This window comes from Heterocephalus glaber, unplaced genomic scaffold, assembly GCF_053883595.1.
Source record: "Heterocephalus glaber isolate CG9 unplaced genomic scaffold, H.glaber_assembly_v1.0 deba00000122, whole genome shotgun sequence".
Lineage (NCBI taxonomy): Eukaryota > Metazoa > Chordata > Mammalia > Rodentia > Bathyergidae > Heterocephalus > Heterocephalus glaber.
The window spans coordinates 80188330-80212451 of NW_028258138.1; the positions used below are offsets into that span (position 1 = coordinate 80188330).

The 24122-nt window shown below is 39.5% G+C and overlaps 1 pseudogene across 1 annotated transcript; it reads left to right on the plus strand.

The window, feature by feature from the left end:
* Window positions 1–1038: 1038 nt before the first annotated feature.
* LOC101712524 (cotranscriptional regulator ARB2A pseudogene) lies at window positions 1039–16024 on the plus strand (annotated as a pseudogene). Its single transcript, XR_015453485.1, has 2 exons — window positions 1039–3029; window positions 3249–16024. The product of XR_015453485.1 is annotated as a cotranscriptional regulator ARB2A pseudogene (transcript).
* Window positions 16025–24122: the final 8098 nt, after the last annotated feature.

Genomic DNA, 24122 nt, shown 5'->3' on the forward strand with positions numbered 1-24122 from the left:
TCCCGTCTGAGGCTGAGGAAGGATCCCTAGACCTTGTCCAGGTCACTGGGGCTGATGGGACATTCACTCAACCTCCCTGAATCTGTCAAATCATCACAGTCCCATTTCTCCTCCGCTAGGCCCCCTTATTGGCTGGGTGTCCCTCCTCGATGTCCACATGGGAATGGAGTATGAGTGCCTCTGCTCTGATTCCTGAACCATGCTGCACTGACCTGTTTCCACCACACTTCTGACCAGAATGCCTGGGGACCAGGTGGCACATGAGTGCATAGCTCTCCTGCATCCTTTCTCTCTTTCTCTGATTTCTCTGTCCCAGCCCACAGAATATTTTCTTTGGTTTTCTAACTGTCAAGAAGCTAGGAGAACCGCCCATGATTCACAGTGTGTAGTTACCTACCCTCTGGCAACTTTTTTTTTAAAGCTTAAACTCTGATCCTCTAATTTGGATTAAGTTTTGAAATCAAGCCCTCTTTGAATTCCAAACAAGGCCATTTTTCTCTGAAAGGCTTGGCTCATACATACAAATACAAAATGCTGTGATTTTGAGACTCCTTTGCAAAGTTTGAACTTAGAAATCCATTCAACCCTTCAATTACATAATTTCTTTATGGGTAGAGTCTACCTTACCAACAAGGATGCCACTACTCAGTAGTTTGCTGCAGAATAGTTTTAGGAGACAAAATAATTCTGGCTGAAATCTGCAATACTATCCCAGAACACCTTTAGAGACAGCTGAGACATTATTTTTCCATGAAATTATTGCTGACAATGTACTTTTTGTTTTGTTTTTGGTACCTGGAATTGAACTCGGGATCTTGCACTTTCGAGGCAGTCAGCGGAACCACTGAGCTATATTCCTGCCCCAGTAGTTTAAAACATTACTTCAAGGATGCTGTCCTGACTTTGAAGATAGTTGATGAACCATGTGCCCACTGCCATGTGTTGAAGGGCCACTGTGGGAAGATGAATGTTAAACATTTATGGTTTAAAGGTTTTATCAAACCTTCTGAACTTGGAGCTTTTCTCATGACATTTGGTTATTTTTTATTTATTTAAGACCTCTTTGTTATGGTTTAGAACTAAAATATCCCTCAAAAGCCTCATGTATTCAGAGGTTGGGCTTTTGGAAGGTGATTGGATCACGGGGTGCTATGTTCTTCAGTGGATTCATCCATTGGTGAATTCATGGGTGAATATGCTGTTAGGAGGTGGAGGTGGAGGTGGTCCCTGGGATGTGACTTGGAAGGCTATGTTCTTGTCCTCATCTCTTCTCTTCTCCCTCTGCTTCCTGGCTGCCACAGGGTGAGCCACTTTCTCCCGCCATCCTCTTCTGCTATGCTATTTCTGTCTTGGAGCCAGCTGGATATGGACTGAACCCTCTGAAACTGTGAGCCAAGATAAACATTTCTTCCTCATGTTTAATTGAAGTAATGTATGCATTCTCCAAATTATTAATTGAAAAGAAATTGTCTGACTTACCACTAACTGAATATTACATCACCATCAAAGTAATACTAGTTCATAACTTTAAAATTTATATAATAATAAAGGCATATAACAAACAGCAGTGCTTATCTTCTTCATCTTCTTCATCTGCTCCTTAGATGTTATCACTTTCAATTCTTTTATGTTTCTCCTAGGGTTTACTTTCATGTTTCTATATAATATGCAAACTTTTCTACTTGACATTTTTGTTTTTGGTACTGGGGATCAAACTTGGGACCTTGCGGGTGCACCTCGAACTTGGCCGGGGTGCTGATCCCGAGAGGGAAAGTCCTGACGACCTACCGCATGAGGGAGCTCCTGTAGCGAGCTGGAAGGCCACGCCTCCTCCCGCCTACCCCCACAGCCCTGTAGCTGGGGCCAGAGGTCAGATTTATTATCTAGGGTAGATTTGGATGAACTAATGAAAAAAGATGAACCACCTCTTGATTTTCCTGATACCCTAGAAGGATCTGAATATGCTTTTAATGAAAAGGGGGAGTTAAGACATATGGAAACTGGGGAACCATTTGCTTTTAACTACGGGAAGACTTGCACAGGTGGAACCAGAGAAGATACAGGCTCTGGGAGAGATCATTACGAAGTATGTGTGTGAGCTCCTGGAAAAGGACTGTAATCTGAAAAAAACCACTCTTCCAAGCAGATGGCACTGAAAGTGAGCCAAAGAGTTTTATCTTTATGAGTGAGGACCTTTGACAAACCCACAAAGCTGGTGGTCCTTATTCACGGAAGCGGTGTTGTCAGGGCAGGTCAGTGGGCTCAAAGACTTATTATAAATGAAGATCTGGACAGTGGGACACAGATACCTTTTATTAAGAGAGCTGTGCATGAAGGATATGGAGTTAAGTGCTGAATCCCAATGAAAACTATATTGAAGTAGAAAAGCCGAAGATACGTGTACAACCAAATTCTGACAGTGCAGATGAACCAGCAGAAAAAAGGGAAAGAAAAGATAAAGTCTCTAAAGAAACAAAGAAGCGGCGTGATTTCTATGAGAAGCATGGTGACCCTCAGAGAGTGAAAGAAATGATGCAATTGTGTATCAGGGAAAACGGGTCTCCCGAAGAGCGTGCAGTCTACGTTTGGGAGTTTGGGACCATTCCGTAGCCCAGTCTTCTGCCGAGAATGTATTTCTTGTTGCTCACAGCTGTGGAGGGCTTGCTTTTGTTGAACGGATGATTCAACGGGAACCAGATGTAAAAAGTAAGTAAACTGCTGTGGCACCGACGTACTCCGTTCACTGTGGCCTCAAGAAGCTGCCAGAATGATTCGGGAACGGGTGAGCGGGCACTGTTGCAGCTGGGTCTCTAGCTCAGCTCAGTCCGTTACACTCGTCAGCGGAATCTTTGCGGCCCGCCGGACCCAGAGCCTCAGCAGGCACCGAGCGACAGGAGCTGACTTCCGGGAAGGGCTCCCCGTCCGTTTTCAAACTCCGCCGCCGCGTGGAGGCCAGCACCCCGAGCGCCCGGCCTCATTAGCGTGCGTTCCGGGGTCGTGCGTCTAAGCGCGTTCTGCACTGTTTCTAGGTGAGTGCCCCCGTCAGCAACGCGGGCCAGCGGTCCCTCCCAGGTTGGCTCCTCCGACTCGCTTTCGTTTTTAACCAGGGTTTTCCCTGAAGGTAGCTTAGCACACCACCCCCCACCCCCAATTTAAATTCACAGCATGAATGCCACCATGCACTGTGAAGTACTTTTGGGAGTGCAAACTGTTCTCTCCCTAACGATCTATTTTCATTTCGAGACCAGAAGAACTGTCTTATAAAATACCGAATCTGCGTGACTGCTGAGAATCCGCCCAGCGGAAGGTGAGGCTCGCCACAAATCTCGTTTCAGAGGACACTGTCTAAATCCAGACCGAACGAGCGGATCTTCTAAGGATAGGTGCGAAAGGCCCCATTTTCAATGGAACTTCCAACTTTATGGTTCGAATTGACTTCGCTTTTTAAATATGTAACGTGTGTTGAGTGGCATTGTGCTTTAGATAGCACACTTTAGTTTTACCGTTTAAATATTACTGTGGAGAAAGCTTTGGGTGGGTGTCGTGGTGGTGGCTGTTTTTAATCCTTACTAGAATGATCTACTTTGAGCCCTTTTAGGGATAGAATTTTTTGTATTGTCATCAGGAAAATGAAACTGTACTCTGGAGCCTCTTCCTTCTGAAAGGCTAAGTAGGGCTAAAATGATTCAGTTTTATTCCCCGGGGAAAAGAGAGACTTGGTGGAACAGATTTTCACCTCGAAGTCCAATGGTGTCATTTTTAGGACTCCTCTTCCCTGTAGGGTTTTTTGCCCTACAGTTTTAACAATTGAATATTTTAATCCAGCTATGATCTGGCCAAAGCTGTGAAATGCAAGAGATAAAATGTCAAGATTTTGCTGACTTTCAAATTTAAACATTAAGTTTGACATTATCAATTTTTAATTACTTGAAGAATTTAATTATCTTGTGAGGACCTTCTAATAGATGAGGGTCTGAATTTAATATTTTTCATCCTTTTTTAAAGCGTATGCAACAATTAATATGTCTGCCTTATTTGAAGATGTCATAAAATGTACCCCAAATGACTTAGAATTCTCTTATGCCTCAGAGAAATAACCTGAAATCAGTCACCTCACAGATAAGTGTTTTTATATTATGAACCAATTTCAACAAGTTTTAAAATTGATAATATTGTATGCATTCATTAGTTCTATAGTTTCGATGATGGCAAATTAAAGTGATCCCCCCAGTGGTCATGTCTATATAGCTTTTGATATTATTTAAACAGAAACAACATGAGAGGAAAAATCAAAATGCATTTTACCCAGCTTCTTGGGTGGTTTAAAATGTGTAAGCCTAAGAATGCCAAGCACATTGGTCTGTGATATTGACCCTTTATATCTGATCTTTCTTATTTTAGAAGTCACAGTAGACTGTAAAGTTGATAGTATCTTACCGTGAAAGGATTTGAGAATTGATGGGGATTTAATATATTTTTCCAAGTGTTATAAATTGTGTGGTGTTTTCAATATATGAAAATGGTCACATAAAACTAATTTTGTAGCATTATTTTAAAAAAACAACACTTGTGGAGTGCTAAATTTGTGAAGCTTCTGCAGCTGAATTAAAGCAAAGTAAAATGCACAGTTTATAAACCAAATGACTCCTATTCCTTCTCTCCAATTTTCCCACCTCTCTTTTTAAAATCCATTACTTGTAACTAGACAAAATCACTGTTTAATTGCCTTTAATACTTTACAACTACTGGATTGTAAGGCCTTGCTTAACTATCTATAGGGAGCTATTTACAAACTTAAATTGTGTAAATGTAATTTCTACTTGTAGACCTAAGCTGTGGCAACCCAGAGGGAGCTAGGGAGACCTTTCCAGACCACCAGCGGACAACTGATCAGATTCCTTGGAAAGCAGGACTTTTTTTTAACTTGTTGATTGTGGGTTTGTTGGTATAAATGTAATACCACTGTTCACCTCAATTTTCCTGCTGTAACAGCAAGCGGTTGGTAGTAGCCCGCCTGCTCAGGGGTGGCCAGTATTAACAGTGCTTCTTCTTGGATCTCCCCTCATGTTGGTTTCCTTGGACAGGTTTTCAGGTAGTTAAAGGCTTAGTTAGGATATGGACTTTTTATTTCAAGTATATACTTAGTTTTTAGAGCAAGTGGAATGCAAAAGGAATTGTTGGCAGATCTAAAGTTCAAAATAGTTCTGTTGGAATTTAAAAGCCAGATAAGCTTTGTTGCTTTCTAAAGGTTCCTAACCAAGCAGTTGTTAAAAGTCTTTATGGGTATTTAAAAGGTGGACCATCTACTTGTAATAATTGTTTTTTTTCTCTCATTTCTGCCTTGTGCTTCAACCCAGATTGCATTCTTGTTTATAAGTCAAAAAAAAAAAAATTAAAGCACAAGGGTTTCCTATTAAAAAAAAAAAACAACCAAAAACTTGGGACCTTGCGCTTGTGAGGCAGGTGGTGGAACCACTGAGCTAAATCCCCAGCCTGACAATTTTTTTTTTTGAGACAAGGTCTTGCTATGTAGTTCAGGCTGGCCTTGAATTCACTATGTAGACCAGCCTGGCCTCAAACTTGCTGCCAAATGCTGGGATTGTAGGCATGTGCTACTATGCCTGGCATGAAGTCCATTTACAATGTTTTCCATTTCTACAACTAGATAGATGCACAGATGACAGATATCCAAGTTGTGTCGTGAACAGTGCCTGCTGGTCATTTGTATCTCAGAGCAATCATGTGACCAGCTGACTCTTTTTTCATGTTATCCCAAAGGTTTTGTTTTTTTTGAGGCTGTTTTTATCTCCATCTCCTGCTTGTAGTTAGAGACTACAAGATATTAAAAAGATATTGCTATTGGATATTGCTATTCTAAAATCAGTAAGGGAAAGAGAACACTACCTTTCAGTATGCAGAATATCACCTGTTTCAAATCTGCCAGTTCATCTTTACACACCTCAATCCTAGTTCAGCTTCCCCAAAACATCCTTTCTGCTGCTATTGCTGGGAAGAAGTGGGCCCTGAGTACTTGTAGTATGTGTTCCAACCTGGGAATCCAACTATACAGACTTTAAAACACTCCTCTTGCTTTTACTACACACACGCACACACACCCTAACTCTTGAATGCCTCTGAGACCTGGCATTCCAATTTCTGAACATATCCAGTGTTCTATGGGGTAAATCAACTAAAGTCCCAACAGTATTTCCCTCGTAAAATGTCTTCCATCTTAAAATTATAAGTTTACTGAATTGGTCAGCTCTTCCTTGCTGGAACAAAATACCTAACACCTGCAACTTAAGAGGAGAGGTTTATTTTAGCTCACAGTTTATGAGGTTACAGTCTATGGTCAACTGGTTCCAAAGCAGAAACAGAATGGTGGAAAAGCCTGGCAGGGGAAAGCTGCTCACAGGAAACACAGGCAGGGGAAGAGGCCAAAAAAGAGGCCAGGGACCAGATATGGTTCCCAAGATCACGGGGCAGCAAGAGAGACTGGTGGAAGGCTGTGCGGGGAGGGGGCTGTAGGAAGCCCTGGACAGGCTGAGCCAGCGTGTAAAGAGCTAGACACACCATCAGGAGCAGTCAAGAGTCATGCCCATAGGAAAATGAGCTGGTCAGTGTATCAGTCAGTGCTTACTAGAGAAATAGATTTAATGCAAGATACATAAATACATAAGAATTTACAAGATTTGCTTACAATGGCCACCCACAGAGTCAGGTGTAGAAGAGAGCAAAAGGTCTGCACGCTGGAGATCTGAAGGGCACAGTCGAAGGACTGGAGCTCACTGTAGTGTCTTGTGTGAGTCTTGTGTGAGACTTCATCAGGGTCCTCAGCATACCCCTCCCACAACGAGTGGGTGAGGGACAGCCATGGGAGACAGTCACAGACAGGGAGCAGGCTGGACAGGGAGCCCCTGAGAAGTTTGAGCTCAGGCTGGGAAGGACACAGGCCAGCCCTCCATGGTGAGAAAACAGGCCAAGCTTGTGTGGTGTGTAGAAATGACTGGTTCTGAAAGTACTGGCATTAAGCACTTGAACCCTTGCCTTGTTGCCTACATCCAGCACGGACCCGAGGTCTGATTGCCTTCCCCATCTACCAACATAGCAAGGACATGGCTGGGCTTTGATGGTTGGCACTTCTCTGGAACAGGCTAAAAATCTAGGGGCAGAAAACTCACTTGCTAAATTCCAAAGCTATGGATTCTGAAAAGAAACCACTCATTCAAAAATAGAGAAAATTTTTTATTTTTTCTTTTTCTTTTTTAGATATTTTTAAAAATTTATTAAGTTTATTGGTACATTTTAGGTATACAATACAGTTGCATTCATCATTGGGATCTTGTACCTGTGCATGATGTATCTTGGTTCTTATTTTCCCCCTTCCCCTGCCTTCCCTTCACCCCCTCCACCCATCCCTATTTACAAAGACTTTGTTTCCATTTTTCCTTTTCTCATATTAATTCCATTCCCTTCTTTCCTTTCCCCTACCCCTCCCACTTCCCCTTCCCCTTTGCCCCTTTTCTTCCTATTTCACATTACCTATTATACATTTTAGTCCTTATTTACACTTTCAGTTTCTCACACCACAGAAACTATTCGGTATTTATACATGTGTGTCCTATTTATTTCACTTAAGAGTATGGCCTCAATGTGCATCCATTTAGCTATAAATGTCTCTAGTTTTTCATTCTTTATGGCTGAGTAGTACTCCATTTTATAAAAAAACCACATCTTCTTTCTCCAGTCTCCACTGATGGGCATTTGGGCTGTTTCCAAGTTTTAGTTAATACAAACTGGTTAGACACTTTTAGGGTTGCTGTAGGTGATCTGGAAGTCTGGTTTTGAGACTTACTTATGTGTTTTCTCATTTCGACTGGGGCGGGGGGCTGTTAGCGCCTGCACGGATTACCTCCTCTGAGCTGGTTGAGGTGGGACAGGGGCCGGGCGCAGCGGTAGGGATGGTGACCCAAAAGCCCTTTCCTGTGGGCTGGAAGCAGCCGGAGGGATGGTGGCCGGGAAACCCCTTCCTCTGGACCAGGAGCAGTGGGATGGTGGCTCAGAAGCCCCTCCCTTTGGGCCGGGAGCGGTGGGAGGGATGGTGGCCCGGAAGCCCCTTCCTCTGGGCCAGGAGCAGTGGGACAGAAGGTGGCCCAAAAGCCCTTTCCTCTGGGCTGGGAGCAGCGGGAGGGATGGTGACTGGGAAGCCCCTTCCTCTGGACCAGGAGCAGTGGGACGACGGCTCAGAAGACCCTACCTCTGGGCCGGGAACAGTGGGACTCAGTACCTTGGTCTGGTGGTCTGGTGTCCTCTGCGCCTTGATAATGTGGAATCAGGTAGCTGCCTGTGTGCAGCGGGCTGATTCGGCATCTTCCGCGTGACTCAGGACCTCGGTAGGGCGTGCACAGTCCTGCCTGTCTGCAGCGGGCTGATTCGGGCGTATGTTCCGCGCGACTGGGGACCTCGGCAGGGTGTGGGCAGACCTGTCTGTCTGCAGCGGGCTGATTCGGCGTGTGTTCCGCGCGACTGGGGACCTCGGCAGGGTCGGTTAGACACTTTTAAATTTTTTCTTCTTCAGTGATTTATTAGGAGTTGGTGAATGTTCCTTTCTCCTTTTTTTCTCTTTTTTCCTTTTAATTTTTTCCTGTTATTTTTTCTTTTTTACTCTCCATATTTTTCCTTTTCTTCTCCCCCTTTTGTTTTATCTTCTTTTTCTTGTTTATTCTTTTCTGTTACCTTTATCTAATTCTATAAATACCCCTCTACTTTTTAATAAGGTTCTTTGTCTCATTTTTCTCTCCTCCTTCTCATCTCCCTTGTTTAATTTTTCAAATTTTCTTCTTTCATTCTCCTGTTCCCATTCCCTGTATCTCTACTAGTATAACCATTAAGCTGTATTAATCTTTATATATTAGTTACTATATGTTATTACTGTTGAATTTTTTCTATTGTTAGTGGATGTATATTTGAGATATTTAGTAGATATTTACTGTATACCAATATTTGGTTTGTCTCAGTGTTTATACTACAATTACAGATAAATTTTCCATGGATAAGGGTTGTACATTATTGGTTCTTACAGCATTTCAATACCTTGCTATTGTCAGGATGACATAGTTGATGCTATTAATAGGTTTTCTGTGTGTACCAATATCTAGATTTGTCATTAACAATACTGGAATTCATTACAGAGAACTATGTGCTGAGCCAGTTACACTGCATCCTCCCCTCCCAAAGTAGCAGAGGTGGTCAGATCATGGGACAGAGCCAAAGGACTAGAGTTAAGTCGTGCCAAGAGTCCTTCACTGAAAAGCAGAAACTAAAGAAATCTCCATACTAGCAACAAAGTCTTTACACTAAAAGTACCCACAAACCTCTGCAAAAAACAAAACAAAGTGAACAAAAAACAGTATAACATGAGAAGGCAAGGCAACAAAATGCCTCCCAAAACTTCCAACTCTCCTGAAACCAATCCAGGAGCATTAAAGGGAGGAAATCAAAGCTACATAGCTGAGATATTCAAAAGCATAAGAGAGGAGATTAAAAAATGGATCAATAAGGTGCTTGGTAGGCTCATAGATGATAGAATTGAATAGATAATGGATGTAATAAAATAACCAGGGAGCATACAGAAGATACTAATAAAAAGCTAACAGCTGGGCTAAACAAAATGAAACAAAACTCTAATGACCAGTTCAAAAAGAATTAGAGTCCATGAAAAGGATCCAAACAGAAATCCAGAAGATTAAAAATTATATTGGAAGTAAGGGAAGCAGAAGCAGGAAATGTGAGGACAAAGTGTCAGAATTAGAAGATAGAGCTGCTGTCAAAGACCAATTATTCAGAGACACGTTAAAAACAAGACAAGATGAAGGGTTGGGGATTTAGCTCAGTGGTTCTGCTGCCTGCCTTGCAAGGGCAAGGTCTCAAGTTCGATCTCAGGTACAAAAAAAAAAAATTAATGTAGCATAAAGCTATGGAGGAAAAAAGCAAGACAAGATGAAAAATGGCTCCAGTAGTTGCTACAAGATGCAAAGAAGACTAATATTAGTTGGAACAGGAAAAAAATCAGAAGACAGCACAAATAGCACTTTAAAAACCCAATTACAGAAATAATAGCAGAAAACTTCCCAAATACGAGGGAAAATTAAACATACAAATAAGTGAGTCATACAGAATCCCAAATAGTCGTGATCAAAAGAGAACTTCTCCATGACACATCATAGTCAAAATTCCACAGTTCCAACACAGGAACAGAATTTTAAAAGCTTTTAGAAAAAAACAATGAATTGCTTATAAAGGTAAACCTACTAGAATTACAATAAACTTTCAACACAAACATTAAAGGCCAAGAGAGCGCCACAAGAGGTGTTTCAAGCCCTAAAAGAAAACAACTTCCACCCTAGATTTATATATCCTGAAAAACTACCTTTCAAAATTGATGGATGAATAAGATATTTCCATGAAAAAGAGCACCTAAAGAAATTCCTGACCACTAAATTAACACTCCAAAAAATTCTCAAGGATATTCTAGAAAGCAAGAATGAAGCCAACAGTGCCAATAAATCAAATAGAATGAATACACCAGGAAAGGTGAGTGGTTAAGAAGCAACAGGAAAATAATGCAATAACAAGAATAAGCCAATACTTTTCAGTAATACTTCTCAGTGTGAATGGTCTCAATTCTTCAATCAAAAAGCATAGATTGGCAGAATGGATCAAGAAACAAAACCTAACAATAGCTGTACACAAGAAATATATTTAGTCCAAAAAGAAATTCACAAATTAAAATTAAAAAATGGGAAACAATATTCCATGCAACAGAAACCTGAAAATGAGCAGGGGAAACTATTCTATTTTCAGACAAAGTGGACTGTAAGCCAAAACTGATCAGAACAACCAAAGAAGGTCACTACATACTCGTTGAGGAAACAATTCAACAAGAAGCGATAACAATTATACACATGTATGCACCAACACTGGCATGCCCAACTTCATAAAACAAACATTACCAGATATAAAAAACCAGGTAAACACCAACACAATTATACTGGGAGACCTGAATATCCCACTGTGATACATAGACAGATCAATTAGACAAAAAAAGCATAAGGAAATATCACAGTTCAAACGAACTTTCAAACAAATGAACTTGGTATCTACAAAGTGTTCTACCCAACAACAGAATACACATTCTTCTCAGCAACACATGGGACTTTCTCCAGAATAGACTACATGCTAGCCCATGGACCTTGCTTAAGGAAATGCAAAAGGATCCAAATTATCCCATGCGTACTATCAGATCATAGGAGCAATAAAATAAGAAATCAATGAAAAGCCACAAAAATGATGCAAACATGTAAGGATAAAACAGTAAACTCTTAAATAATCAATGGGGCACAGAAGAAGTCAAGGAAGAAATTAGACAGTTCCTAGAATCAAATGATAATGCTGATACAACATACCAGAACCTATGGAACACAATGAGAGCAGTCTTAAGAGGGAAGTTTATAGCTGTGATGCCCACCTCAGAAAAACAGAGTGAATCTGTTTGGATTCACTAACCTAATGATGCCCCTCAAGGTCCTAGAAATATAAGAACAATCCAAATCCAAAGCTAATACAAGGAAAGAAATTATAAAGATCACAGCAGAAATTAATGAAATTCATATTGAAAAGTACAAAGAATCAGTGAATTGAAGAGCTGGTTTTTTGAAAGAATAAAGAAAAATAGACTCCTAGCCAATCATATCAAAAAAAGGAAAAAAAAAAGATCTAAATAGAGCCAGGGATTTAGCTTACTGGCGCCATGTCTGCTTTACAAGTACAAGGTCCTGAGTTTGATCCCCAGTACCACAAAAACAAAACAAACCAAAACAAAAAACCCTAAATACATGCAATGAGAATTGAAAAAAAGTGAAATCACAATTGACACCACCAAAATCCAGAACATTATTAGTAACTACTTTGAGGACAACCTGTACTCTAGTAAATTGGAGAATTCAAAAGAAATGGATAATAGACAGGCGATGTATATTATCAGACCATAGTGGTCTGGTCCCCTGTATATTATCAGACCATAGTGCAATACAATTGGAGATCAATAAGATAAGAAACCGCAAAACTCCCACAAACACACTGAAATTGAACAACACCCTCCTGAGCAACCAATGGGTGACAGAGGAAATTAAAGAAGAAATTAGACAGTTTCTACAAGTAAATGATAATGCCAGTACAACATACAGGAATCTGTGGGACACAATGAAAGCAGTTCTACATGGGAAATTCATAGCAGTGAATGCCCATATTAGGACAACAGAGAGAACTCAGTTAAATAACCTAATGCAGAACCTCAAGCTCCTAGAAAAAGAAGAGCATAACAAACCCAAAGCTCATACAAGAAAGGAAATTATAAAGATCCAAGCAGAAATCAATGCAATGGAGACTAAGAGAATGATATAAAAAAATCAATGACTCAAAGAGTTGGTTTTTTGAAAGAATAAATAAAATTGATAAACCTTTAGCTAACCTTATCAAAAAAAGGAAAGAAAAGGCTCAAATCCATGCAATTAAGAATGAAAAAGGTGAAGCCACAACAAATCCAGCAGAAATCCAGAGAATCGTCAATACCTACTTTGAGAACCCGTACTCTAATAAAATGGAAAACACAGAAGAAAAGGACAGATTCCTAGATGCATATGAATTGCCAAAATTAAATGAAGAAGATATAGAAATTCTAAACACCCCAATAACAATGAGTGAAACTGAAAATGTAATTTAAAAACTTGCCAACAAAGAAAAGCCCAGGTCCTGATGGCTTCACTGCTGAATTCTACAAGACATTTAAAGAAGAACTATACCCATTACTCTTTAAACTCATCAAGGAAATTGAAAGGGAAGCAAGCCTTCCAAATTCATTCCTGGAAATAAGTGTTACTTTGATCCCAAAACCAGGGGAAGACTCAACTCAAAAAGAGAACTGCAGACCAATGTCCCTAATGAACATAGATGCAAAAATCCTCAACAAGATACTGGCAAGCAGAATACAGAGGGTCATCAAGAAGATCATACACCCTGACCAAGTCAAATTTATCCCAGGGATGCAAGGATGGTTCAACATCCATAAATCAATAAATATAATACACTATATTAACAGAGTCAAGGACAAAAACCACATGATCATCTCAATAGATGCAGAAAAAGCATTTGACAAAATCCAACACCCATTCATGATAAAAACGCTACAGAAAATTGGAATAGAAGGTCTTTTTCTCAACCTGATTAAGGCTATCTATGAAAAACCAATAGCTAACATCACATTAAATGGTCAAAAACTGAAAACTTTCACACTAAAATCAGGAACAAGACAAGGATGCCCACTATCACCACTCTTGTTCAATATTGTTCTGGAAATTTTAGCCATAGCAATTAGAAAAGAGAAAGAAATAAAAGGAATAAAGATAGGAAAGGAAGAAGTTAAACTGTCATTATTTGCTGATCATATGATACTTTACATAGACGATCCAAAAAACTCAGTCAAAAGTCTTCTAGACCGAATTGACAGATTCGGTAGAGTAGCTAGATACAAGATCAACACTCAAAAAACAATAGCCTTCTTATACGTAAATAGCAGACTCATTGAGAGAGAAATGCGGGAAATAATTCCTTTTACAATAGCATCTAAAAAAATGAAATATCTAGGAATCAACCTAACAAAGGAAGCAAAAGACCTCTACACTGAAAACTACAGCTCTCTGAAAAAGGAGATCGAAGAGGATATAAGAAAATGGAAAGATATCCCTTGTTCCTGGGTAGGAAGAACCAATATAGTGAAAATGGCCATACTTCCAAAACTACTATATAGATTCAATGCAATGCCGATTGAAATTCCAACAATATACTTCACAGAACTAGAGAAAACAATCCAAAAATTCATTTGGAAGCAGAAGAAACCTAGAATAGCAAAAGCAATTCTAGGCAACAGAGACATGGCTGGGGATATCACAGTCCCCAACTTAAAACTATACTACAAAGCTACTGTGATAAAAACAGCATGGTACTGTCAAAGAAACAGACCCGAAGATCAGTGGAATAGATTAGAAGATGCAGAAACAACTCCAGACATACTCAACCACCTAATCTTTGACAAAGAGGAGCCAACCAACCTCACTGGAGGAAAGATAGCCTATTTAATAAGTGGTGTTGGAAAAACTGGATTTCAACCTGCCAAAGATTAAAACTAAACCATACCTATCACTGTCCACTAAACTAAGATTGAAGTGGAATTAAGATCTAAATATTAAGTCAGAAACACTAAACTTGCTGGAAGATAAGTTAGGTAGAACTCTTGATGACATTGGTATAGGAAAAGACTTTATGAACAAATCTTCAGTAGCACAAGAGCTAGCAGAAAGAATCAACAACTGGGATTTTGTCTTATTGAAAAGCTTCTGCACTGCAAGAGAAACTACCAACAGAGCTAAGAGACAACCTACAATGTGGGAAGAAATTTTTAGCAGCTGTACCTCAGACAAAGGTCTACTATTGAGAATATATAAAGAACTGAAAGAAAATCAGACCCTACAAATTCAAAGACCCAATTCAAAAATGGGCATCCAAAATGTACAGACATTTCTCAGACAAAGAAGTAAAAACAGCAAATAAACATATGAAAAAATGTTCAACATCACTGGTCATTTGAGAGATGCAGATGAAAACAACACTGAGCTTCCACCTTACCCCACAAAGAATGGCTGCTATCATGAAATCAACCAATAACAAATGCTGGTGGGGGTGTGGGGAGAAAGGAACCCTGCTCCATTTTTTTGTGGGAATGCAGACTGGTGCAACCACTGTGGAAATCAGTATGGAGATACCTCAAAGAACTAGGACTACAGGTCCCATTTGACCCAGCTATTCCCCTACTGGGACTCTTCCCCAAAGAATTAAAAGAATCATACCACAGCAATATATGTGCACCTATATTTATAGAGGCACAGTTTGTAATAGCTAAAGCTTGGAAACAGCCCAAGTGCCCATCAACTGGAAAATGGATAAAGAAGATGTGGTTTTTTTAATAAAATGGAATACTACTCAGCCATAAATAATGAGAAACTAGAGACATTTATAGCTAAATGGATGCATACTGAGGCCATTCTCTTAAGTGAAATAAATAGGACACACATGCGTAAATACCGAATAGTTTCTCTAGTGTGAGAAATTGAAAGTGTAAATAAGGATGAAAATGATTTAAATGAATAATTGATAATTTGAAATAAGAAAAGGTCCAAGGGTTTGGGGATGGTGGGAGGGGAAGGGGAAAGGGAAGAAGGGAAAGGAAAAACTATGAGAAAAAAATGGAATCAAACTCTGTTTAAATAGGGAAGGGTGGGGGGTGAAGGGTGAACAGGTAATGGGAGAAAAAATAAGAACTAAGATACATCATGTTCTGGTACAAACACCCAATGATAAATGTAAATGTATTTTATACCTAAAATGTACCAATAAATATATATATATATAAAAGAAATGGATAGATTCCTAGATACATATGAGTTAACAAAACTAAGCCAATAACATAATAGCATATAAAAACTCTGAATAACCCAATAACAAGCAGTGAAGGTGAATCAGTAAAAAGCAAAACAAAAAACTGCCAACTAAGAAAAGCCCAGATCCTGATGGATTCATGGCTAAATTCTACAAGAACTTCAGGGAAGATATAATGCCAAGACTCCTCAATCTCTTTGATACAATCGAAGGGAAGAAATTAGCATTACCCTGATTCCAAAACAAGAAAAGAACCCAACCAGAAAAGAGAACTACAGGCCAATCTCTTTAATGAACATAGACACAAAAATCCTCAACAAAATGCTGGCAAACAGAATGCAACAAATCATTAAAAAGACCATACATCGCGCCGGGGATTTAGCTCAGTTGTTTTGCTGCCTGCTGCGCAAGTGCAAGGACCAGAGTTCATTCCCCGGTACCAAAAAAACAAAAAAACAAAAAAAAAAACCCCAAAGATCATACATCATGACCAAATAAGCTTCATCCAGGGATGCAGGAATGTTTCAAAATATACAAATCAATTAACATATGCAAACTACATTAACAGAAGCAAGGACAAAAATCACACAATCATCTTGATAGATTCAGAAAAAGTCGTTGACAAAATTCAACATCTATTCATGATAAAACACTGAAGAAAATAGGTATAGAAGGATGTTATCTCGATCAGATAAAAGTCATTTATGGCAAACCTACTGTCAACATATTATTAAATGGTTAGAAACTGAAAGTTTTCCCTTTAAAATCAGGAACAAGACAAAGATGTCCACTGTCACCACTCCTGTTCAATAGAAGACTCAAAACATTAGCCAGGGTGGCTGTGGATTTAGCTCAATGGTTCTGTTGCCTGACCTGCAAATGCAAGGACCCAAGTTTGATCCCTGGTACCAAAAAAACCAAAAAACAAAACAAAAAAACATTAGCCAGAGCAATCAGGCTAGTGAAAGAAACAAAAGGAATATCCAGAAAGGACAGAGAAAGAAAGAGGTCCAAGTATCATTATTTCCAGATGACATGTTCCTCTACATAGAAGACCAAAATATTTACACACAACAACTCCCCAGTGTGGAACAAAAAGGTAAAAAAGAATGTTACATTTGCAGTTGGGATTTTTAAAAATTTATTCCACACTAAAACTTGAATCTTTCAGTTTCAACTAACACATACAATGAGGGAATGCTTTCCTGATCTAGAATTCCGGGCCTCTATAAATTCTCTCAATAAGAAATGCCAAATTATTTCTCACTGTACACTAGACAGCACTTGTTTTGTCCTCCAAAATACTTGTTTAAAAGTGAGTTTATATTTGGTTTCAGAAATTAGTCAGGAGAGGGAGAAAGAATTTGCATGTACCAGATTTATTTGACAAGTTGCTTGCAGTTTATCTGCTCTTGAGTCCCTTCAACCAAAACCTAAACAAGTTTGTGCAAGTAGATAGAACATTTAGCTTAATTTGTAAGTGGTTTCCTGTAAAACCCTCAAGCCATTATATCACTCACCTGTTCTTAATAACAAAACTGGAATGGTAGTCTGTACTTGACAAGAAAATTTGAAGACAGTTTTCTCAGTGCTTTATACATTTGAGGCTATATGTAACTTGAAAATCACTTCTTTGCCTCAGAAATCTTACATATAAAGAAGGAAGTTAAGCATTCCACCACTCCCAGGGCAGAGGAGGTGAGGCATGCTGGCGACAGCAGCAACCCTGCTCCCCCGCCAGTGGAAATAAGACACATAAACAGGCCTCAAAAACAGACTTCCAGATCATCTACAGCAAACCCAAAAGCAAATGAGATGAAATAAGCTGATACTCAACCACCTAGACTCACTGAACTGGCAACAAAAGAGGATCTGGGAAAAATGAAATTAGAAATAATTTCTCAGATAACAGCAGAGATTGTGCCCATAGTGCAAGACATGATTAATAAATCTAGAGCAGACACAGATTAAAAAAAAAATAGAGGAGCTGAGGAACATGATGGAATCCCAACATAGGAAACAAGTGGAATCCATAAAACAGATGGAAACAGATTTCCAGGAGATTAAAAACTCCATTGAAAGTCTACACAGGAGAATGAACCAATGTGAGGACAAAATTTCAGATATAGAAGATAAGATTGCAGTTAGTGACCAGGAAAAGAAAAATTGCTTTAAAATTGTAAGGGACCATGAGAAATCAATCCAGCAGCTGCTAGACGATGCAAAGAAGAATAACATGAGACTGATTGGAGTAAATGAAGAAACAGGAGAGAGTTCAGATGACATAAAAAAACTATTCACAGAAGTGATGCCAGAAAACTTCCCAAGCAGGGGAAAAGAACTTGACATACAGATAAATGAGGCATATAGGACTCCAACTAGCCTTGATCAAAAAAATCTACACATAGGCATATAATTGTTAGGATTCCAGAAACCCAACAGAAGAACAAAGTTCTACAAGCAGTGAGAGAAAAGAAACAAATCACATACAAAGGAAAGCCCATCAGAATCACAGCAGACTTCTCAACACAAAACCTCAAGGCAAGAAGAGCTTGGAGTCATGTATTCCAAGCCCTAAAGGAAAACAGCCTCCAACCCAGATTGATGTACCCTGCAAAACTATCTTTCAAAATTGCTGGAGAAATAAGATACTTTCATGACAAAGAGCACCTTAGGAACTTCATGAATACCAAACCAGCACTCCGGAAAATTTTAGACAATATCCTAGGAAAAGATAATGAGGATCACAGCCCCAGGAAGCCCAGCAGAATGAATCCGTTGGGCATGACAAATTAAACGCAAAAGGGGAGAATCCAACAAAAAGAAAAAGTCATGACAAGGTTTTTAAAACTTTTAACTGCATCTCCCTAATGAGTGTATAATTCAATCTTGTTTTGTACTGATTAGCATTTTTCTGATTCTAGTATTGCACACCTTTCCTTGTGCTATACTGGCTATTTATCATCTTCTTGTGTCTACTTTTTAATTGGGTTGTCTATTAATGAGCTGTAAGAATTCTTTATATATTCTGGTCATAGGTTATATGCATTGTAAATATGGTCTGTTTAAGGACTACTTTTCATTTTAACGATGTCATTTAAAGTTCTAAATTTTTTTTTTTTTTTGGTACCGGAGATCGAACTCGGGTCCTCGCGCTTGCACAGCAGGTGGTGAAACCACTGAGCTAAATCCCCAGCCCTAAAGTTTTAAACTTTGATGGAATCTCATTTATCAATTTTTTTCTTTTATACATCATGTTTTTTGTATCCTAGGAAGTTCTTGCCTACCCCAAATTCATAAACATTTTCCCTCATAATTTCTTCTTAAAGTTTTATAGTTTTAGTCTTTCATATTTAGGTTCATAGATCCTTTCAAGTTATTTTTATATATGGAAATAAAGGGTTGAGGTTAATTTTTTACATACGGATACCAGGTGTTCTAGTGCCATCTGCTGCAAACACTATCTTTTCCTCTGCTCTTGAATTGAGTTTATGTTTTATAAAATGTTAATGTTAAATAATCTTTCAAAACTCAGTGGACCATATATGAGTGGTTCTATTTCTAGATTCTCTGTTTTATTCCAATGATCTATATGTCTTTCCTTACACCAACACTGCCTTGATTACTGTAGCTTTAGAGGAAGTCTTAAAATTAGGTACTAAACGTCTTCCAACACTGTTTTATTTGGTTTGTTTGTTTTTTTTACTTTTCTAGGTCCTTTGTACTCCTACATAACTTTTAAATTTCAATATCCAATTCCTTATTTATAGCAAGTATACATAGACCTAATTTTTATATATACCTTGTGTTTTCTAATCCTGCTAAATTCAAATACAAGTTCTAGGGGCTCCTAGAGATTTCTTAGTATTTTTTCTGTAGATGATCATTTCATCTACATATAAAGATTTTACTCCTACCTTGCCAATCCTATCCTAATTGTGTCATTTTATTGACAGACTATTTTGGTGGGGCCTAGGTTTCAAAGTTTAATGGACAGATGAAGAGTAAGCATATCTGCCCTTGTTCCCCACCTAAAGGAGAAAGCATTCTTCTCCATTCTTCTCCATTTTTATAAGGTGTGCTCGCTGGAAGTATGGAGTACATGTCTTTAATCTGTTGAGAAGTTTCTGTTCTACTTCTAGTCTCCTGATAGCTTTTACCATGAACAGCTGTAGAATTTAGTCCAATACTTTTTCTCTAACTAGTGACAGGATCATATGGCTTTTTCCTTTCCTCTGTTAAAATGATGACTTTTAGGGGTGGATCTTCCAATGCTGAACCAACACTGCCATCCCTATAACAAAACCACTTTCTACCTACTGCCAGATCTGACTTCTAATAGTTTGTTTTGTTAAACAAATTTCTATCTATGTTCATACTTTTTTCTTCTATTATCTTTATCCAGTTTTAGGATTAGCACAATGTTGATTTCCTAAAATGAGAGGAGAAGTGTTCTTTTTTTTCCTGCTTTAATTGTTTGATATAATTTATCAGTTAAAATGTATATGAGCCTGTTGTTGTCATATAGGTGGGTTTTCAAGCTAGGAATATACTTTCTTTAATAGGTGCTATTCAAACTTTATATTTCCTCCAGAGTTAGTTTCATTAATTTCTCTTCCAAGCTACTTCTTAGAAGTTGTCAAATTTATTTCAAGAAAGATTTTTGTAATATGCTTTCTATATCCTTTTAAATTCTGTAAAATCTGTGGTAATGTCTCCTAGATCTTGATATTGTAATTTAAAAAATGTCTGATTGATACTGTGTAGTAGGAAGAAAAGGTCTAAAGGAGCAGGGGAAGTAGGAGGGGTAGGAGAAAGGAAAGAAGGGAAAAGGAAAAAAATGGAAACAAAGTCTTTCCAAATAGGGAAAGGTGGAGGGGGTGAAGGGTGACAGGGAATGGGGAAAAAAATAAGAACTGAGATACTCATGTAATGGTACAAGATCCCAATGATGAATGTAACTGTATTTTATACCTAAAATGTACCAATAAAGTTAATGGGAAAAAAAAAAGAAAATGTTTCCAGGTTCATCTGTCACATTTGTGACCTGGTCCTGGAATTGGCCATTTTTCCAAGGAGCCAAGGTTCATTTCAGTAAATGAGGGGAAGATCTGGGTGTAAGGTGTCAAAAATAGAATGGAAGAAATAAAGATAGGTAGAAAGGAGATGAGGACAATTATAATTTAAGAATTGTACTCTTAAGAAAAACCACAGCTTCAGGACACAAAAGTAACTCAGGCCCTTTTCCCTGCCAGGGTCTCCTAAGAGTTGTAAAGACAGGAAGCCTCCACCCTTTACTCTAAGCCAAGCCCCTCCTTCGGATCCCCATCCTTGCAAAAGCCAACCATTCCACAGGCAGCACATCCCATCTCCAGACACAGCTGGAAGGTGGACTGGCAGACAGGGAAAACACACATTCCAGACCTGGAACCCTCCGAGGTCACAAATACACCCAGCTCCAGCTCCCATGTGCATCATTTGAGCCTTGCACACCGACTGTATACTTTTAGAACTCTGCTCAATAAACCTCTATGCCTGTTAATGACAGATCTGTGATGGGAGTCCGAACCTCCAACCTGCCCCATGGCAGAGTGAGTCAAGCTTCCCATCTCCCCTTTGGGGACGTCCTTAGACTCTGTCTGGTGACAGTGCTCTGAGCTTTCAGGTGTCACTGCTCCTGGCTCCTCATTGCACGCAGGTGTGGAGGCTCCATTGTGTGCATGTGTGGGTGTGCAACACATGTCAACACCTACATTGATTTCTATATGTATCTATACACAAAGGGTGATCAAAGGATAGAGTTAGCGTTCAAATCTAAAAGCCTTATTACTTTAAAGGTACCTTGCCAAGAACAGTGGGATAAGTGTGTTTGAACAATGGGAGGATTTAGAGTATTTTGAGGAGAATTAATGGTCATTTTGCTTCCTTCCCATTCTTATAATGCCCTTCTTCAGCAGTGGAAAAATGTGTGGTTCTTGTGGTCTTCATCTGTTTACCCATCTGTTTCCCCCAAGGGGAACCAATTCTCAGTTGCCACTGGCACCTTCCACCTCAAAGCCCTCTCCCTGAGCACAGGGCCCTGGGCCTGTGTCTGGCAGTTCCCCTTCCTGCTGCGCTGTCCTGCAGCCCCTCGCTCCCTTGCCCTCCTCAACCTTGCCTGTGCTGCGTCACAGCTGACACTTGTCTCACAAGGCAGGACTGGCATCCAGAATGCAGGACTGGCATCCAGAATGCATGACGTTCTGGGAGGAAGATTAGCACAGAATGAACAATTTAACATAGAAAAATGAGCAAAAAACTTGAATAGGTGCTTTCTGAAGAGAAAACCAAGTCAAAATAAGAAGCAGTGTTCTTTGTTTGGGTGTCAGTGGGGGAAAACTTTTAGAATTTCCTTTCACTAAGAAAAGTATAATGGAACAAAAACGTGAGTCTTGTAATAGCAAACTGGTATTTTAATAAATACTTCCTTTGGATAAAGCTCAATAATTTCACTGACTCCTGTTATTTCAACTGACACAAGTTTTGAATCATTAAATTTCACAGATGTCATTGTAATTTATCTAAATGATACACTGCAAATATTTGAAAGAGCTGAATCATATAATAAAAGTTTTATAAATGAAAACTAAAAATCAAAACAAAAATGCCCAGTGCCCAGCAAGGGAGTTATGGTTGTAGAGTTGTCAAATGGAAGTATTACACAGTAGTGAAAAATTAACCACTACAACCACAACAACATGAATTAAGCAAGTTATTTCATGATTCCATTTCTGTAAAATTAAAAGAAGCAAAAATGAACAGTTTAGGACCTCAGTCATGTGTGCTGAGACAATCTTTAAAGACAATGGTAAACCCACAATTCAGAATAGTAGTTATCTCTTGGCAAGGAGGAAAGGGTATGAATAGAAGGAAATACAAGTGGCAAGAGTTTTTGGTAATATTCATTTCCTTACAGTGGGTGATGGGTGTTCAAATGCTCATTTCATTGCTATACTTTATATCATTATTTTTATTGTCTTTTGTTTGAATTCAAAATTTAATTTTTAAAATGTTTCTACAATTTGAAAACATGTTAAACATAGTTACTGTTATATGAACTAAGTTCAATAACAGAAAATCAAATACTAACATTTCTTGCATTCCTGAACTCTAGGTCTGAGACAGGCTCCTCTAAAACAAGTGGCAAAGAGCGACAGCCGGGAGTCCATGCAGGAGAGGATGCAGGCATTTAGTAAGAGTAACAGATGCAGCCAGCAGCCAGCAGCCAGAGGGAGCCAGAGTGAACTTCCATACAAGACTTTTTCTTCATATTCCTTGAAGAATTATCACCAACACTGAAGTGACTTTCATATTATTAGATCAGTCATCCCACACCCAATTTTTATAGCAAGGGGTCTTCTTTTAGAAACTAAAAGAAACTTCGTCAGTTTATGCACCACAATGAATACCACAGGGTCAGTTATTCCTTTATTGCTTTGCTCTCATCTTGGATAAAGGCAGATTTGCGGGGAGAATAGGATCAAGCACAAGAGGTGAAACAGTGATGCCACTGGAGGTTGCTGAGTTTGCCTGGGCTTTCAGGTAAGGAACCCCTGGCAGAGGCACAAGGCATGAGACACAGTGTTAGGCACACCATCACATGCTTCACACATCTCGTACATGGGCAGCCACATCAAAATCCACATGGATTTGGCAACATAAGAACACCACTAAGTTGAGTGATACATGGAGAAGGGGGGTTTTCTTTCCTAAACAGCTTCCTCTGCTGGTTGGCTATCAGGCCACTGGCCGTTGGCCTTTCCCCATTTGCACTTCCTTTTCAGTTTCAGGAGCCAGGTGTCAGCTAGGCTTAGAGTTGTTATTCTAGTTCATCTTGTATCAGTTGTTGCCTGTTCAATTCTTCATTATGATTTTGGATTTGGACAGAAAGAATAAGAACCATGAGTCAAATCAGTGGTATCTGTGATATGGGGCAATGGGATCTTTTGACTCAGAGACAGTAGAAACAAGATTGGGCCAATTAGTGCAATCACACACACTCCTCCCTGGGCAAAGCTTTGTGAGATCAGCCAAACGGGGGCTTTGGCTGAAGGGAATCAGCAACTGGCTAAGAAGGGCCTGGTCACAGAACAAGGTTGCAGCAGGTCTTACTGGGCTGGGCTGAAGTTCAAGAATCCGTAGCAGCCGGGACAGTGTCCAGACCATCAGTGGTCACAAGTCACCTTGTCCCGAAGGCTGTTGAATGATCATGTTACTAGCACCACCACTCTGCACTGAGCACCCTGGCCTGTGGATCTGGACTGGATGACAGGGTCCAAGGATGTCAGACACTTGGGCCTTAGTGCCTTCTGAAGAAGCATAGGGTGGGAGCAGAAAAGGGGACAGAGAAAGAAAAAGAAAACACAACCCAGCTCCAATGGGCAGCAGGCTCACTGAGCAGTGGGCCACAGCCTTGACCAAAACAGCTTTAAAGGATCAGCTTTTCTCAGTGAGAGAATCCCCCGGGGCTGGGACGATAAAGGAGGCCATGCAAACCTTCTCTTCCACCTCAGGTGGGTTCAAGAACAAGTGGC